This window comes from Schistocerca nitens, chromosome 1, assembly GCF_023898315.1.
Source record: "Schistocerca nitens isolate TAMUIC-IGC-003100 chromosome 1, iqSchNite1.1, whole genome shotgun sequence".
In the NCBI taxonomy this organism is placed as follows: domain Eukaryota; kingdom Metazoa; phylum Arthropoda; class Insecta; order Orthoptera; family Acrididae; genus Schistocerca; species Schistocerca nitens.
In genome coordinates, this window is record NC_064614.1 from 1,122,037,495 (window position 1) to 1,122,055,124 (window position 17,630).

At 39.5% G+C, this 17,630-nt stretch overlaps 1 pseudogene; it reads right to left on the reverse strand.

Annotated features, from left to right (window-relative positions):
• Window positions 1-17,630, reverse strand: part of LOC126199186 (lysosomal alpha-mannosidase-like) — a 153,703-nt pseudogene that overhangs the window by 78,704 nt on the left and 57,369 nt on the right.

Below are 17,630 nucleotides of genomic sequence, written 5' to 3' on the forward strand. Positions count from 1 at the left end.
GTAATCAGTGCAAGTAACAACTGTGTGATGACAGTGGTACAGGTCGTCAGTGGATGTGGTGGTGTTATGCTGCCAAACTACTTGCGGTAACGTTAACGGTGGCACGCGTAATCTAGCTCTGAGTACCTAAGTAAAGATAGTGTGGTGGCATCGTCATTTCTCTTTATTTGGCATCAGCTTGTGTAATCTGATTTAACGAATAAATATGACCATCAGCTATGCAGCTGAAGTGAATCACTACACAGGTACTCTATCTCACACTTGGTTAAGTGATCAGCTCACTGCAATCCTGCTTCTTCTGTTCGAAAATACTTGGAAACTGTCAATTCGTTATACGACATGGATTAGCGCCATCACAAAGCAACGACTAAGGAATGGATGCCATTGAAGTTTTAGTGTTTTGATTATTTCTGCACAAATTCTAGAATTACTCGGCCTTCGACCATCTCGAACACACGATATTTTAGATGTGAGTGGGAGAAAGGAACTCTATCTACTGTGCATCACCTGTCTGTGTGTGCAGGTTTCCAGTTTGTCGTATGAAGACAGTAGACACAGCAGTCGAACGTCATCGACAAGTACTTGTCGGTCGGTCCATGGAAGTCATAATGAAAGCACATGGCAGCATCAAGGAACTTCTGTGTTATTCTGTGCTGTTGTGTAACTTTGGCTATTGTTAGTGACAAAAGAACAACTGAGTGAAAAAATATTTTTAGTAACTTTTAACTTGAACTTGCTACAGGCAAGACATGTGTATGATTCCTGTATAATAGAATCGTGGTTATCAAGCCAACTCTGTTGTACATGTAACTTCATTGTTTCTGATGCGAGACAACATGGGTGACTTACATGAAACGAATTGTTTATGTGAGAGCTGTGAATTTTGTTCTTGGTGGAAGTTCAAATATATCGATAGTTGTTGGAAAGAGAGAGAGAGTCATATATATTCCTTGAACTAGCACCATTCTTCGGAGAAGTAGTTTTTGGAGACTGACGTAGCCGCTATCCAGAGAAGAAGATTGGTTGTGCACACCAAGTAAGTCTATGTGTGTAAAAGAAGTGAGAAGGTTGCAATTCAACTTCACACACTTTTGTCGTCAAAAACATTAGAACTTGTTAATGTATGCTTTCCCGGCGTATACAGCTGGCAAAGGGTTCTCGGGCTTCCAGCTGGGTGGCTGTGTCTTCAAACTGCGACGTTTCGACGAGTGACATACTCGTCATCTTCTAGCGAAGTACCGAGACTTTGCGGATGCTGGTCCCTTTATACCTGCAGCGTGCCCCCCACCACCTGGCCGCGGGAGGCCGGGTCCGGAGGAGCCAGCGGGTGGGGTGGAGGGGGAAGTAGGTGCGCCGTTCATGTCTCCGTCAAAGCATTCCGGTCGCGTCTCATGAGCTGGACAGTTCTCGGTGCGTTCCTGGCGTATTGCAGCTATTGCTGGATTTCAGGCTGCGCTCAGTCGATAACCTTCGTCCCTGTTCACAAGATTCTCATGGACCCGTATTTCTATTGATTCTTTAATGACTGTCCCAATAGCTCCCGGCTTGGCACAACACCCTGGTGTTCTCGAAATCAAAGGTATGGTTTTCTATGATGCTATATTCAGCTATAGCAGATTTCTCTACCTGTCCTAGTCAGACATGCCTGGTGTGTTCCTTGCACCTTTTCGAGATGCAGAGCTGTGTTTGTCCAATGTACTGTACACCACATTCACAGGAAATGCTGTATATACCAGGTGTGTTGAGTTTGAGTGGGTCTTTAGCTGAGCCCAGCAGCTCTTTCGTCTTCGGCGGTGGTTGGGGGTATTTATGTTTGATTTCCTCAGTAGCCTCCCGATTTTGGCTGATATGGGCCCCAAATATGAAAGAAAGGCGAGTCTCTTGTTAATTTCCTCTTCCATCTTCTTCCTGGCAATATGCCAGGAACGCACCGAGAACCGTGCAGCTCACGAGACGCGACCGCAATGCTCTGACAGAGACATGAATGGCGCACCCGCTTCCCCCTCCACCACTTTGCCATAAGATGATGAGTATGTCACTCGTCGAAACTTCGCAGTTTGAAGACACCGCTACCCGGCTGGAAGCCCGAGAACTCTTCGCCACATTAGAACATGGCGACCAGTGTGAAAGGACCGAAGGAAAAAAGGAATTTTAAGACGACAACAAGAGAAAAAGCTATCGAGTGTTGCCATAGCAACCGAGCATAACAAGAAAAAAGAACCATTTCACCGAATTGGATTCTACCTAAATATCTGATGGAGAAAATTTGTAAGTGTAAATAAGGGAGAAGAAGTGAAAAACCCACAACGAGAAAAACCGGAGAAAAGATCTTGATGCGTTTAGACTAAGAAGAGATACGCCTAGAATGATGCGACTAAGAAGATCTGGTGTGGGGAGTATACAGTTCTCACACATTGTGGGTACGCAGACACCAGCAACCGCTGCCGGGTGAGTGTAAAACAGAACTTTATTGTATTAATACAATAAATTGAATGAACAGTATTAGTGTAGTTATATAGAGGGTCTATACAAGGGCGATGTACTTGAGGACAATATTATGGAAATGGAAGAGGATGTAGATGAAGATGAAATGGGAGATACAATACTGCGTGAAGAGTTTGACAGAGCACTGAAAGACCTGAGTCGAAACAAGGACCCGGGAGTAGACAACGTTACATTAGAACTACTGACAGCCTTGGGAGAGCCAGTCCTGACAAAACTCTACCATGTGGTGAGCAAGATGTATGAGACAGGCGAAATACCCTCAAAATTCAAGAAGAATATAATAATTTCAATCTCAAAGAAAGCAGGTGTTGACAGATGTGAAAATTACCGAACTACCTGTTTAATAAGTCACGGCTGCAAAATACTAATATGAATTCTTTACAGATGAATGGAAAAACTGGTAGAAGCTGACCTCGGGGAAGATCAGTTTGGATTCCGTAAAAATACTGGAACACGTGAGGCAATACTGAACCTACGACTTATCTTAGAAGCTATATTAAGGAAAGGCAAACCTACGTTTCTAGCATTTGTAGACGTAGAGAAAGCTTTTGACAATGGTGACTGGAATACTCTCTTTCAAATTCTGAAGGTGGTAGGGGTAAAATACAGGGAGCGAAAGGCTATTTACAATTTGTATAGAAACCAAATGGCAGTTATAAGAGTTGAGGGACATGAAAGGGAAGCAGTGGTTGGGAAGGTAGTGAGACAGGGCTGTGGCCTATCCCTGATGTTATTCAATCTGTATATTGAGCAAGCAGTGAAGGAAACAATAGAAAAATTCGGAGTAGGCATTAAAATCCATGGAGAAGAAATAAAAACTTTGAGGTTCACCAATGATATTGTAATTCTGTCAGAGACAGTAAAGGACTTGGAAGAGCAGTTGAAGGGAATGGATAGTGTCTTGAAAGGAGGATATAAGATGAACATCAACAAAAGCAAAACGAGGATAATGGAAGGTAGTCGAATTAAGTCAGGTGATGCTGCGGGAATTAGATTAGGAAATGAGACACTTAAAGTAGTAAAGGAGTATTGCTATTTGGGGAGCAAAATAAGTGATGATGGTCGAAGTAGAGAGGATATAAAATGTAGACTGGCAATGGCAAGTGTAGCCATGTATGGAAGTGAAACATGGACAATAAATAGTTTAGACGAGAATAGAATAGAAGCTTTTGAAATGTGGTGCTTCAGAAGAATGCTGAAGATTAGATGGGTAGATCACATAACCAATGAGGAGGTACTGAATAGAATTGGGGAGAAGAGGAGTTTGTTGCACAACTTGACTAGAAGAAGGGATCGATTGGTAGGACATGTTCTGAGGCATCAAGGGATCACCAATTTAGTATTGGAGGGCAGCGTGGATGGTAAAAATCGTAGAGGGAGGCCAAGAGACGAATACCCCAAGCAGATTCAGAAGGATGTAGGTTGCAGTAGGTACTGGGAGATGAAGAAGCTTGCGCACGGTAGAGTAGCATCGAGAGCTGCATCAAACCAGTCTCAGGACTGAAGACCAGAACAACAACAACAACATTATACTTAAAGTTAACTTTTAGATGCAACCAAGTGAAAAGATATATGACCTGAGTCTTAAGTTAGACTCAGTAAATGCTCAATTAAATGAAGCTTTAAGTGCTCAGAGTCTGCAGTTAAATTCTAAACTAGATGCACAGAGTGCAACTTTAAGCAGAGAATGAGACTCGGTGAAGTCCCAACTGAATGCCCAAACAACGAATTTAGGATTGTTAAAGTCGACTCACAGAGCAAAGAATTTGGTAATCTATGCAAAGGCATGGATGCTTTGAAGACTTAATTTGACACCTTGAATAGTAAAGTAGAGGATTTGACATTAGACTTAAAGTAAGAATTAACCAATTCTTTGGACATTCATATAAATCAACTGTCCACTGACTTTTGTCAGAAACAGAATGATCAATTACAAGATTTAACAAAAAAAGTTAGAATTTGATGTTGAGGAAAAATGTAATACTGTAGAATCAGAAATCAATTACAAGTTAGGCTCATTTGAAAATGTATGCAATGTTAAGTTTGATGCTGTAAAGCAGGGATTGCATACTTTAAAAGATAATGTTGAAAAGCAAGATAAGTTACTGCCAATAATCCAATTGCAAATTACAGGTGTAAGTACACAAGTGGACGATGTAGAAAGAAGCTTCTAAGAGGAGATAGCAAACTCTGATTTAATAAATATAAGTAGTTTGGAGGAACAATTTGAAGGGATCATAGATCGAACAGTCACCGAGAGAATGACATCCAGGAATGAGTCACCTATTGTTTCTTCCGAACTTTCAGATACAGGAAAAGTTAGAGATGACTTATGGAAAGAGTTCAAACTTATCCAGGTCAAAGAGGAAAAATGGACAACTTCACCTAATGTTGTGTTAACTAGTGAAGTAGTTACCGATTTACAATGGGGAGCGAATTCGGGGTTGTAGAGACAATTCCCTAAATTCAAGCCCGATAGAGATGTGCACCTAAAACATTTCTTGAAAAGGTTTAACCAAGCTCTGTCAAAAAATTGGGAAGACTCTAAAAAGATTGAATCTGCTGTGGGTTACCTTCTAAGAGAAGCCTCCAAATGGGGAACCATAAACATAGAGAACTTTTCCTCTGGGGGAGATTTTCAAAAGACGTTTAAAGAGAAGTATTGGTCTGCAAGTGCCCAGGAAAAACTAATATCAGATCTGTGGGACCAAAACTACTACAATAATACTGGGGGTACCATGAGGAAGTATTTCAGTTGGCATCTAACACAGGCTAAGTACTTAGACAAGCCGAAGGAAGAACGGTTGGTGCGAATTTTAGTAAGACAATTACCCATTTATGCGAGGAAAGATATTATGTAGTGGCTGGAAAATGGTTGAAGAATTATTATCCTTCACTGACGCACTAGATGCCCTAAATAAAGACTGTAATGGAACTTTACATCTAGGGGAAAATTCGAATTTCAAAAGGATTAGTGGGAATAATTTCAAAAAGCATGAAGTCAACCTAGCTAGAGTACACCAGTGCAATAGAGAAAATGGTAACGACAATTATCAGAAGAAGCATCCACCTTCGAATTTAGGTCCAGTAACTTCACAGGAATTTGTAACAAGTAATAATAGAGCACAAAATGGTAACGTAGTATCTCGATTCGGTAACCAACCTGCGATTACTAATAATGAGGAGAACGTGGTGCCCAGGTTGTAGAGATACACTAGGAGGCCTGGTTAATGAGAAGTATGTTAATTTCACACACAGAATACCTACAAAAGAATGGTTATGCTAGAAGAACCAAACGTAGTTATCAACAGTCCACAACCTATAATAGTAGGGACCGTGGAAACTTCTGAAGTTAACATATTTATAGACTCAGGGAGTGAAGTATCACACATATCTAGCGCATTCCTTAATTTATTACAGTGTAAACAGCACTTACCGCTATTGCCAGTAACTGGAGCTTACATAGTCGGTATAACAGGAACGAAAAGTAAAGTTGTGAAACACAAAACCCAAGTGAACTGCAGTGTTGTAAATATCTTATTTCATCAAACACTTAATAGTAGACAATATTAATAGGGATGTATTATTTGGTTTACACTCAAGGTAAGAACTAAAAAACGCCTTCAGTTACAATTTTTCGTGTGTTATTCAGTACACGATGCGTTTCGGACCCTGTGGTTCCATCTTTAGCTGTAATTCGTCTTAATACATGATCTATTTGTTCTCTTGAACGAGAGGAAATGCATATTCCTACCACGAAAATGTTTGATGTTACGTTACGAACTTCATAAGTCAGACGTGAAGTTCATAACCTAACATCAAACATTTTCGTGGCAGGAATATGCATGTCATCTCATTCAAGAGAACAAATAAATCATGTATTCCTTGAAAATGTTCCTCCAGCATGATGGGGCTCCTGCACATTCTAGTCATCAGGTGACATCATCCAAACCTAACATTTCCCAGAGGATGGATCAGTAGATGTGGGCACTTCTCTTGGCCACCAACACCCCCGGACCTTCTCCCTTTGGATTTTTGCCTGTAGGGATGGTTCAAAGGTGAAGTCTACAAAGAAAAAGTAGACCCATGAGCTTATTTGATAATCCAAATTATGAATGGTGCAGCCCTCACAAAAGAACAAAGATGACCTTAGTGTTATCAAGAGAAGTCAAAAGTGCATGGAAGTTGGTGGGGAAATTTTTGAAAATTAACTTTGGAAGTCATTTGCCTTTGCTTTGAGTTTGTTAGGGTTGCATACTAACAGCTGTATCTCTGTACGCAGTAAAAAGTGGACACATTTATATGGAATTTTTTATGAAATTCGCATATACTACCACTTGCAAAAATGTCTACTAGTCTTCTTGGAAAATCCTGTATATGCATATATGTGTGGTGTCTGTTCTTTCAGACATGTCTGAAAGAAAAGACACCACAAATCCGAGTTCGAACCTGGTCACGCACAATTTTTCACATGCCACCGTCGTCGTATTTCAATGCCCTGTGATGGCCCGGACATATGTCCTTTGCTATTTAATTGATTAACAAGGCTGTCTGTTTTGATTCGTAGTCTGTTCTTTTGGACATGCCCAAAAGAAAAAACACACACACACACACAAAAACCCAAACAGTTCAATCTTAAGTGCTATTCAGAAAATGTTTGGCAACTCAGTGACTGTGACGGACTGGAGCTGTATTAACCTACTCATTTCACTAGATATACGAGATGCTATCCAAAATTTTCAGGACTGGTGCTGCTATCTGTTGAAAACCTTTATCTTTGGACTAAGGTCATCACCACCCTCAAGTAGTTCCCATCCGCACGTACACACCGATCCCAGCGTTTCTGCCACTGGACAAACGTTTTCTGGAAGTCCTGCTCTTTGAGGGTGTTTTATCACTGCCAGTGATGTTTCTTGAATCCTCTTTAGAGTGTTGAACCGAAGGCCTTTCAACTTGAGTTTCAGTTTTGGGAATAGCACGAAGTCGCAAGGTGCCAAATCTGGCGAGTACAGTGGGTGGGGTACACTGCCATGTTGTTTTTTGCCAAAAAAGTTCTGGTGAGCAAGCAGCAGCCAGTTCCCTTGATACCAAAGTTTGGGCCGTCGTCGCCGCACGTTTTCACGGAGCTGTCGCAAAACATCACAGTAGTACATGGAATTCACTGTTTGGTTGTGTGGGATGAATTTTTTGTGTCAATTCCCTTGGTATTAAAGAAAACAACGATCATGCTCTTCACTTTGGACTTCACCTGGTTCGCTTTTTTGGGTCTTGGGCGAGCCCGGGCTCTTCCACTGGGATGATTGTTACTTTGTCTTTGGGTCATAACCATAAATTCAGCTCTCGTCGTCAGTGATAACCCGTGACAAGAAGGTTGGATCATCAGATACGGTCTGACGATGGTCTGTGCATACTTCAACAAGCTGTGCTTTTTGATCAGCAGTCAAGATCCTTGGCACAAATTTTGCGGTGACACGATGCATGCCCAATTCATCAGTCAACATTCGTTGACACATCCCATAACCCATACCCACTTCATCCGCATGGCATTGTGCGGCTAATGGGCCTTCCAGTGTGAGCATTTTCTTCGACGTCTGTACGGCTGGCCCTGAACCGTGCGTGCCACTCAAACACACATGTATGGCTCATGCTCTAACACTTGTTGAATCATTGCAAGGGTCTCTGTAGCACTTTTCCCTGAGATTTACACAGAATTTGAAACACACGCACTGTTCTGTTCGTGGATCCATCGTAAAATCGCCACACACCAAACACAGAGTATTGCAGAAATCACTGTGGACACCCAACACGTCCTCCCACGTCCACACACTGACCCATCAGATACGCAGCTCTCGCCACATAGTGGTGCAAAGATCAACTACTCCTACTTTCCAAATGGCAGCACCAATCCTGAAAAATTTGGATTCCACCTTGTAGTTATAATTTTCTGAACAATTCATGTTTAATGAGTGACAGCGATTTGGAAAATTTATGTTTGCGATATGGTTACTTTATACGTTAATTACAGCGTCTCTCATCGTTTACTTCGTGGGAAACCTGCTTCTTTCTACCCTAGCCTACAGTAAAGCAATGAGTGAAAGCTGACATTCTTAATATCTCGCTGGATGTGCTACTGTAATTATAGCCAAAGATTCAAATCCCGCTGGAAAATTATATTTCAAGTCAGATGGTTTTGCTCCTCCTCTACTGTCATTGAAAATGATCACAACGAAATTAAGTATACGAATCCTATGAAACCCTTGAGTTCATACTGCAGTGCTGTGCAGATGAAGAAAGTAGTTTTTCACAGTTATCAGATGACAGATGGAGTTCATCAGATTTCACTAATTATGACTGCATTATTAACTGTTGGTTCACAGGCACTTTTCTGCCACTTTTAACTATATTTTGAATGTTAGAGCTGGAAGAATAGATTTTTGCCGTATGGAATATTCGAATTCACCTTTCAGTCTTCATCTTTCGAGCAACGGCAGAATATCCGTCAGAAAAGCTGACAACAAGAAGTCAGGTCACACCTGTCTTCTGACAGGTGCGCCAATGACAGTGATCTCAATAATAATATTGTATAACAAAAATACATTGCCAACTCAACCACTGGAGAAGCTCCAAAATTGTGAATCACATATGGTGAATATGCATTCAAGGTTTCGATCCAATTAAGACAGTAAAGAACAAATAATTGTCACAGTTATTAATTTATGATGTTTTGTCTGCACTCAGTGCATCGATGTATTACAAGTAACTACAGTCTAGCCCAGGCGCGGCTTGTAATTAAAGGCTCTGAGGCGGAGCCGCCCCAAAATATATGTTAAAGTAAATTTCGCAAGAACGTATTACATAATTTAAATTATCAGGACGAATTTCGCATATTTCCCATTCTGATTAAAATAACGACGGTCAACGGTTTTGGAACTGTTTGTATCGATAGATGTTTTCCAAACGGTTAGTAGTGTTTAGGCTGCGCCTTGGAACGTCCGTAAGCTGCATGTAGTAGCGGTTTGGGGACGTGGCTTCTACATATTACTGCTCTTTATGGGCGACCCGAAGGCTCAGAGCTTGCAGACTAAGGGTGTCATACCAACCACCACACATTTTTCAAGTTCCACTATCTATGTAATAAAGGAATGTAGAGTGGCCGAAATTTCGCTATCCAATCACTGTCTCTGCACATCTCTACTACGCTTCGATGCGTCATTAATCGACATTTAATATTATTGTTTTGATAATGTTTTACATAGTTGTTTTGTTTCTGCCATTGGCTATTTTATCCACATTTAGAATAAGTTTGCAAATATCCCGCCAGAGTGCACTACACTACAGTAACATACCAGTACTGCCATCTAGCGAGAGTTTCATAAGTGGTTAGAGGACAAAGCGTGCGAAATTTGTCCCGTTACTTTACTTTCCTTGCTTGCTGATGCTGACTGCTTTTGTTGATACCGTGTGATATTAGCAAGTTTCTTTTTCGGAGTGTATTTTGCAAGATTTTAGTGAGATTTACTTGCTGGTGAATATCTGCGACATACCGCGAGTGTGAAACAAGCGCAATATGAATTCAGTGAGAAAATTAATAGGTAAAAACTTGGAACACGGCCATAGGATGAAAGTGAAAGAACTTGGTGCATCTAGACCCGCATTAAAGATCTCTCTGAAACACGTCTTTTCATATGATTTGCTGCAAAGTGTCAGAAAATGTAATAATGACGTATAAAAACACTAACCAAAGATTTTAACTAGAAATTAGCTTCTAATGATATTTAATACCCGATTATAGAAGATACAGTACGTAAAATTATGGGTAGAGAGTGATCTGCCCACCCCCTCCCCCTGAATTCTTAGTTGTTTATGTCAGACAAATCTGTAGCGTAACCCAAGGTCTATGTTGGCTCCGATCGATAAATGCCGCAGCCTTCCCCAGTATAGAAACCACGAGCCGCGCCTGGTCTAGCCCCTAAACCTAGTTACAGAAATGCAAATAGGACTCATAGACATATGAGGATATTCTGGCCCTTGTCTCCCATGACTATAGCTTCGTCTCATAAGTCACTTCCGAAATCACTCACTGAACACATCAGCGGGTATCCTTCCTGGTAGTATAACTGAAACTTGGCAACAATGCAGAATATGTTTGGCAACTCTGTGACCAATGAGTTACTCCCTTGATGGCACAGAACTATCCTGCTAAATTCACTTGATATTATCGTGTCACTTCAGTGATTTTCTCTTGAGATGTGATATATGGATCTAAGTTAATACTTTTGAGTCAACGAAAATCGTTCCACATGGGAATACAACTACTCTTGTCTCTTATGTTGTGATTTATATGTCTTCATGAAAATACGTTTACGCGTAAAGGTGTTCTAAACCTAATTCTACCACTAACCAAAGTGTGGCCTCCCAACTGAATGAACAGTTAGATAGTGATATGAAGAAAGGCCGTTTAGCTCTTGAGACAATTATTAGTACCTTGCAATTTCTATGCAGACAAGGACTAGCAATTAGAGGACACAAAGATGTAAACTCAAATTTTTTTCAACTGTTGTAACTTCAAAAGAATGACATACCTGAGTTTAAAGATTGGTTAGAACATTTGGGGTGTAAATGGACGTCCCACGATATTCAAAACGAGATCATTGATCTACTAGAAAAGTATGTGTTGAGAAAGCTATTGGCATTAATCAAGGAGACTGAACATTTTTCTATTATGGTTGACAAAACAAGTGATTCTTTGATTCAAAAACAATTGTCATTTTGTATTCATTCTGTGAAATAGTCTGGATAAAGCTGTCAATCAGACAAGGATTGACCATTGTATTAAGATGTTTCTATAGATCACCAGGATCCGCAACAAATGTCACTGAACGTTTCAGAGAAAGTCTTGCATACATAGGGAATAAATATCAAAATTATCCATTAGTTATAGGTGGAGACTTTAATCTGGCATCCATTGACTGGGAAAATTACACGTTTATCACAGGGGGCAGAAGCAAAGACTCTTGTGAAGTTATTGTAGGAGCGCTCTCAACATGCAACCTTGAGCAATTGGTTAGAAAACCAAATTGAGATGGGAACATATTAGATACCTTGGTGACAAACAGACCTGATCTTTTCGAGGAAGTTAATCTAGAAGAAGGTATTTGCGACCATAATGTTGTTGTGGCTTCTATGTCAGTGGAAGTTTAAAAAAACAGCACAGAGTTTTCTTGAGCATCTTTGGTTGGAATTTAAACGTATTGTCCACCACTTGCAAGAGAAGTATGTGCCTAGCAAAAATATAGGGGAGGGAAAGGATCCACCCTGGTACAACAAACATATAGGAACTTGCTGAGAAAGCAGAGAATTTTGCAGTCATTTTAAATGTGGTTACTGCCCCGCTGACAAACAGAAATTATGCGAAATGAAAACAGTTGTCAAAAGGTCAATGAGAGATTCTTTTAACGAATTTGAAAGCAATATTTTATCTGCAGATTCTAAAAGTTACCCAACAATTTTTTGGTCATACGTAAAACCTATGAATGCTACAAATAATTCAATACCTTCTCTTACTGACGGTACGGGTAATGTAACGGATGATGATAAAACAGAAGGCCGAAATTCTAAACCTAGCTTTCAAAAACTTGTTTACGGTAAAGGACAGCAGCACCATTCCCCCTTTCATTTATCTAACAAACGCAAGGATGGCTGACTTAGTGTTTAGTGTATCTGGGATTGTAAAACAGTTAAGATCCATAGACTCCAGGAAGGCATCTGGCCCAGACGGTCTCCCCGTAAGATTATGTGTTGACTATGCTACAAATATAGCACCATTCTTATCAATCATCTATCAGAGATCATTGGAACAGCGGAAAGTTCCACGGGACTGGAAGAAGGCCCAGGTCATAGCAGTCTATAAAAAGGGGAGAAAATCGGGTGCACATAATTACCGGTCATTAGCAAGATACAGAGAAAAAAATGCTGGGACCTAAAGACAGAAAAAATGTGTACTGTCTTGTTTGACTCTTGTCTTTCTGGTTTTATGTTTCCTATATTTAATAATATATCACACAAGAGGGAAAGTTATTAGCTAAATGGCAATAACTGTGTGAATTTCTTGAACAGTTCTTTTCCTCCCAGTCACAAATAATCCAACCTAGTATTAATTGTGAGATTTTTAAACGGGTGCAGGATGTCAAACTGGCCAACTGGGAGAAGGAGAGGCACCACTGGACACTAATATCCATTGTTCTGTATGCAGGTTTGATGGCTTCAATTACAAAATACACACGTTTGAATTCCACAGAGTGAATTACAGTGACATGTTATATAAGAATGCTGTGTGGAACAGGGTGGCACTGCACTTTGGCACACTTAAGACCGAATAACACAAGTTACATTCCCTCAAACATATATATCACACTCTACAAAAAGATGTGCGCTGTAAAATGAACATATTTTTGAAGTTTTTTTTTTTTTTTCCTTCAATTTTTGACATCCTATCTCAAACGCTCGGGGTGTTGGGGGCACCACTGACAAGTTTTTGCCCCAGTTCTGAAATACCGTAGATCCAGGGCTGCATCAGAGTGAATCAGCAGCCACAAATTAATCCATTTAGCTTAATTACCAATTAAATTTAACTGTTATATTCTATTTGTGATTATACATAGACTACAAATGAACAAAAAAAAAAAAAAAAAAAAAAAATTAAGAAATAGTGCGTTACTTTCAAGGAATCTGCAGTTTCTGTTATGCTAAGTTAGTGCCTTTACCATGTGCCCCCATAGCTGTGTGGTTATCATGTGTCAGTCCCAGTGGGCCTGGGTTCAATTCCCGACCAGGTCGGAGATTTTCTCTGCTTGGGGACTGGGTGTTGCGTTGTTATCATCATCATCAAATCACCACCACCACCACCACCACCGACACAAGTTGTCCATTGGGGCATCAACTGAAAAGACTTGCAACTCAGCAGCCGAACTTCTCTAGGTGGGGACTCACAGCCATCAACGCCATATGATCATTTCATTTTCTGTCTTTACCTACGTATGGATTCATGGTAAGGCTGACCAGTTAATTTACCTCTGAGGGGTAGATGTACAAACAATTAGGGGCACGGCCATGGGAACCAGGAAGCTATTTACTATGCCAACCTTTTCACGGATTGGTTGGAGGGGGGCTTTTCTGGGATTCATATGCCATCAACCCCTGGTTTAGTTCGGATACAATGACGACATCTTTGCTATATTGACCAACACCTTTACCTCATTTCTTCAGTCTCAGCATTTCATCTGAATAGCTATTCCCTTCTTCATTTCCTTTTAGTTTTCTGTATCTTATTTTCTGACCTGTATCCCCCCTCCCCAGTTCTATCACATGCAATGATAATGATTTCTGTCTTGCAAATTTCTATATCATCAATCTTTAAGCTCTCAGGTTTTTTAATCTCATTGACCTCAGCCCCCAACAATCAATCTTTCCTTCCCATCTCGACAGTAAGTTTCTCCTTACCTGGGATTCTGGGCGACTTTTCCAAACTCTCCACATTTCTTAAACCTCACCAGTCCTTTTCCTTCATCCCCCTTCCTTTTCCTTCACCCTCCCCCCCCCCTTCCTTTTCCTTCAACCCTTCCACCAGAAGAAGAAGCCACAGAATCTGAAAGCTTACAAATTTCAGTACCTTTATGTGAGTGTTCTGCCACCACTTGGTGAGTAAATTTATTATCCATCAAATGACATATTTTTAAAAAATTATTATTTTCATTCAAATTGTATTTACATGACAATACTGATATCTGGCAAAGAACAAAAGTTGTATACAAGCTGCATGAATAAAAGGTTGTTTGGAATAGTTATTTCTCATGCTATTAACATGCGTTTTATATAGCTCTTTCACAATTTACTTTTAAAACTTTTAGATCACAGTAGCATATAAGGATTCTGTAGCAACAGTACATCCTTCTACACTTAATTGAAACTGAAACCAGAACAATGAAAAGCAGAATAAGTAGCAAATTTTTAAATATTCTGCACTGAATTTCGACAAAGTATGTTGGGGAACAGCAGAAAGGAAAGTATAACAAAGGAATTCACAGTACAATCACTGTGAATAGTTTTTAAACAGCAGTGGAGGATGCAAAAATGAAATTTTATAGACTAATGGAGAGAGAGAGAGAAAAAAAATCAACAAATAATAAAACAAAGATAGAAAAACTAATTCATGAGAACGTAAGTACAACTTAAAGAGGATGGGGGGAATGGGAGTGGGAGTATTCAATCGGAAAACATATGGAGTGGAATAACATATGGAAATGGATGTACGTGGTTTACCACTAATGAATAGAGATAAATGGTAACATGTAATCACTTTACCCTTTCATCAACATTGTAGTCAGGACTGTCCTTGTCATCTATGATTGGTTCATCAGCACACAAAACATCAAAGCAGAATCCTGGAGGTGGACTATAATGGTTGAACAAAACACTGGTAAACAGCTCGCTTGCCTTTCCTGTTGAAAAGAATGGGGTGACATTATTGTCATATTGCTGTATTAGTGATCTGTAGAAAGAAAATATTCCTCTAAAATAATCAGTTATGTGAGAAATTCTTTTCCTGCATTTTAAATATACTGTATTAACATTTCATACAAGATGCAATTTTGCGTGTGTATTAGAATTAGTGACCACAAACAAGTTAACCAAGTGAAGAGGTGCAGCTGTTAGCACACTAGATTCACTTTCAGGGTGGCAGTTGTTCAAATCCCAATCATGTCATCCAGATATAGGTTTTCTGCAGAAAATGCCAGGATGGTTCCCTTGTAAAGGTGATGCAATTCTCTTCCCAAACTGAGCATGAGGTCTCTAGTGACCTTGCTGACAAGATGTTGAAAATCCAATCTCCCTTCTATTTCTTACAGTGAAGTTAAAATCTCTACATATCACTCCATAAACAATGCAAGGGAACTGAATTGAATTACACACTAAAACCATATTTCCAGAATATTCATTCTGCCAGTGGTCTGATGTATAAATGTAAAGGCTCTCTTTTCTTGGTTGACATCTATTTATCTGTTACAGTGTTATCTTTCACCAATGTTAATCATCTCTATTTTCTAATAGCCATTGTATCTTTTATTTACAATTGGAGCACACACTTTAATCTTGTAACTCAATACCTATTTTTCTTGCACAAACACAGCCTCACCAAGCTCTGCTACAGTCCTGACATGATTTTTTCCCAATCATGCTACATCTGCATCTGAGCTACCTGCATCTGAACTAATTTTTGAGTAACCTGATTAAGCTGCTGATCACAAGTTGAATCAATGTCTCACAGCACCTTCAGGATCATTTGTTTTGGAGCCAGGTGTAAATATGAGAATTTCTCACAGTACCCGAGGAAGCTAGCAACCATAAGCAAATATTTCAAAAAGGGGCATCCTTGTCCCACAACTATGATTCACAACACCAGTCTCATCAATCCTATCCCCCATTCACCCACCAACCACTTGCACTCTTAGCCAAAAAACACAATGTGGCCTCTTCACTCAATTTCCCAATCTCATGACACCTCTCACTCTCAAAGCCATAATCATATACAAACACCTCTCACTCATAGCCCCAACCTATTCCTAAATTACTACTTCACATCTCTCTCTCCTCCAGAAATATCTGAAATATTTACAGGCATAACTGTTAGTCCCATACTAAATTTAACCATACAGTGCTGGTTACACCTCTCCTTTCATTAGCACAGAGTCTCAGCTGAAAATATCATTTCACCACACAGTGCTAACCTACAAAAACAGAGCAAGAATTGAACACCATTTGAAAAAGTTAAGACCTTTATTTAAAAATGATCCTTTTCTATTCTCAAAAACCATCAATGGGCAGGCATTCCTCATTTATGGCATGACTTTTGAATTGTTCTGAAACCTCAAATGTTACTTCAGCTGAAACCTGTACCATTTTGATCTGAAGGCTGAACATGGTAACATCATCCTCCCAGCAGTCAAAGGTTCTACAGCATAGGTGCACACTGTTAGCAACCCTTTGCTATATTGACAGCTTATCCTCAAGAACCAGACTGAGCTGCATACAATTCTAAAACCCTAATCAAGAACTCAGAAATTATTTCACAGAAATATATTTGGTAGATGGTGCCACACAACTTGTAAATATCTCTTGAACGTTATACTGAACTAATAACTGAATATCATGAAAGATACAAATCTTTTTTTGCCTCCGCATTTGTTTAAGATTGCAACCACAACATTCAAAAATACCCTATGCCTTTGCAGTGTCATTCAAAATACCACAAGTTGATTAAAAAAACATTCCCAGTCATTTTTACACATAAAATCTTTGTGCTGAGTACAGACTTATCAACATTGTCATTCTTTTTGAAATTTTGTCCATTTGTCTACTGGAACTTGGCTCTAATTATAACATATTGTACTCCGAGGTAGATGTTAGCAACATAAATGATTCACAGTTATGAAGTTCAAGCTAGAAAATGGAAGGAGCTTATGGGCACTCAATGGCGAGGTTATCAGCAACTAGAAATTGATTATCATGGTGAGGGTTCCTTTTAAAAGATGTATTCCCAGGTCTCAAGCAAGATTAATAATTCCATCCTTCTGTTATCAAGTGAACATTTACAGCTCATAATAAAAATTTAAATATCAGTTTCTGAAATATTGGGCAAACGAAATTACTATCACACTCAATGCACAGGTAAATACAGCATTCTATGTGAAATACATTCTTACCAGAAGTGTGAAATGCTACCACTTTTGCATTAATACAATTCTTTATGCGCTGGAATGGATCAGCCGTCAGATCACTGATATTATTAATGAACAGAAAATTTTTATCGGTGTAAGTTTAAACCCAGGTTAGAAATTTCCATGTAATTCTATCTTTCAGCTCTCCCAGCATTAATTTATCTCCTACATTTGTACCAAAGAACTATTACATACTTTCTAGAAATAACTGTGCTATTTTACAGCAACAAAAAAAGACTAGAATATTTATCATAATCTACAAATTTTGTAATTATTATTAAGTCCACTATGTCTGCATAGGTGTAAAGTAACTGTCTTAACTGAAGGGGGTAACAGTTTTGCTGTGTCTTG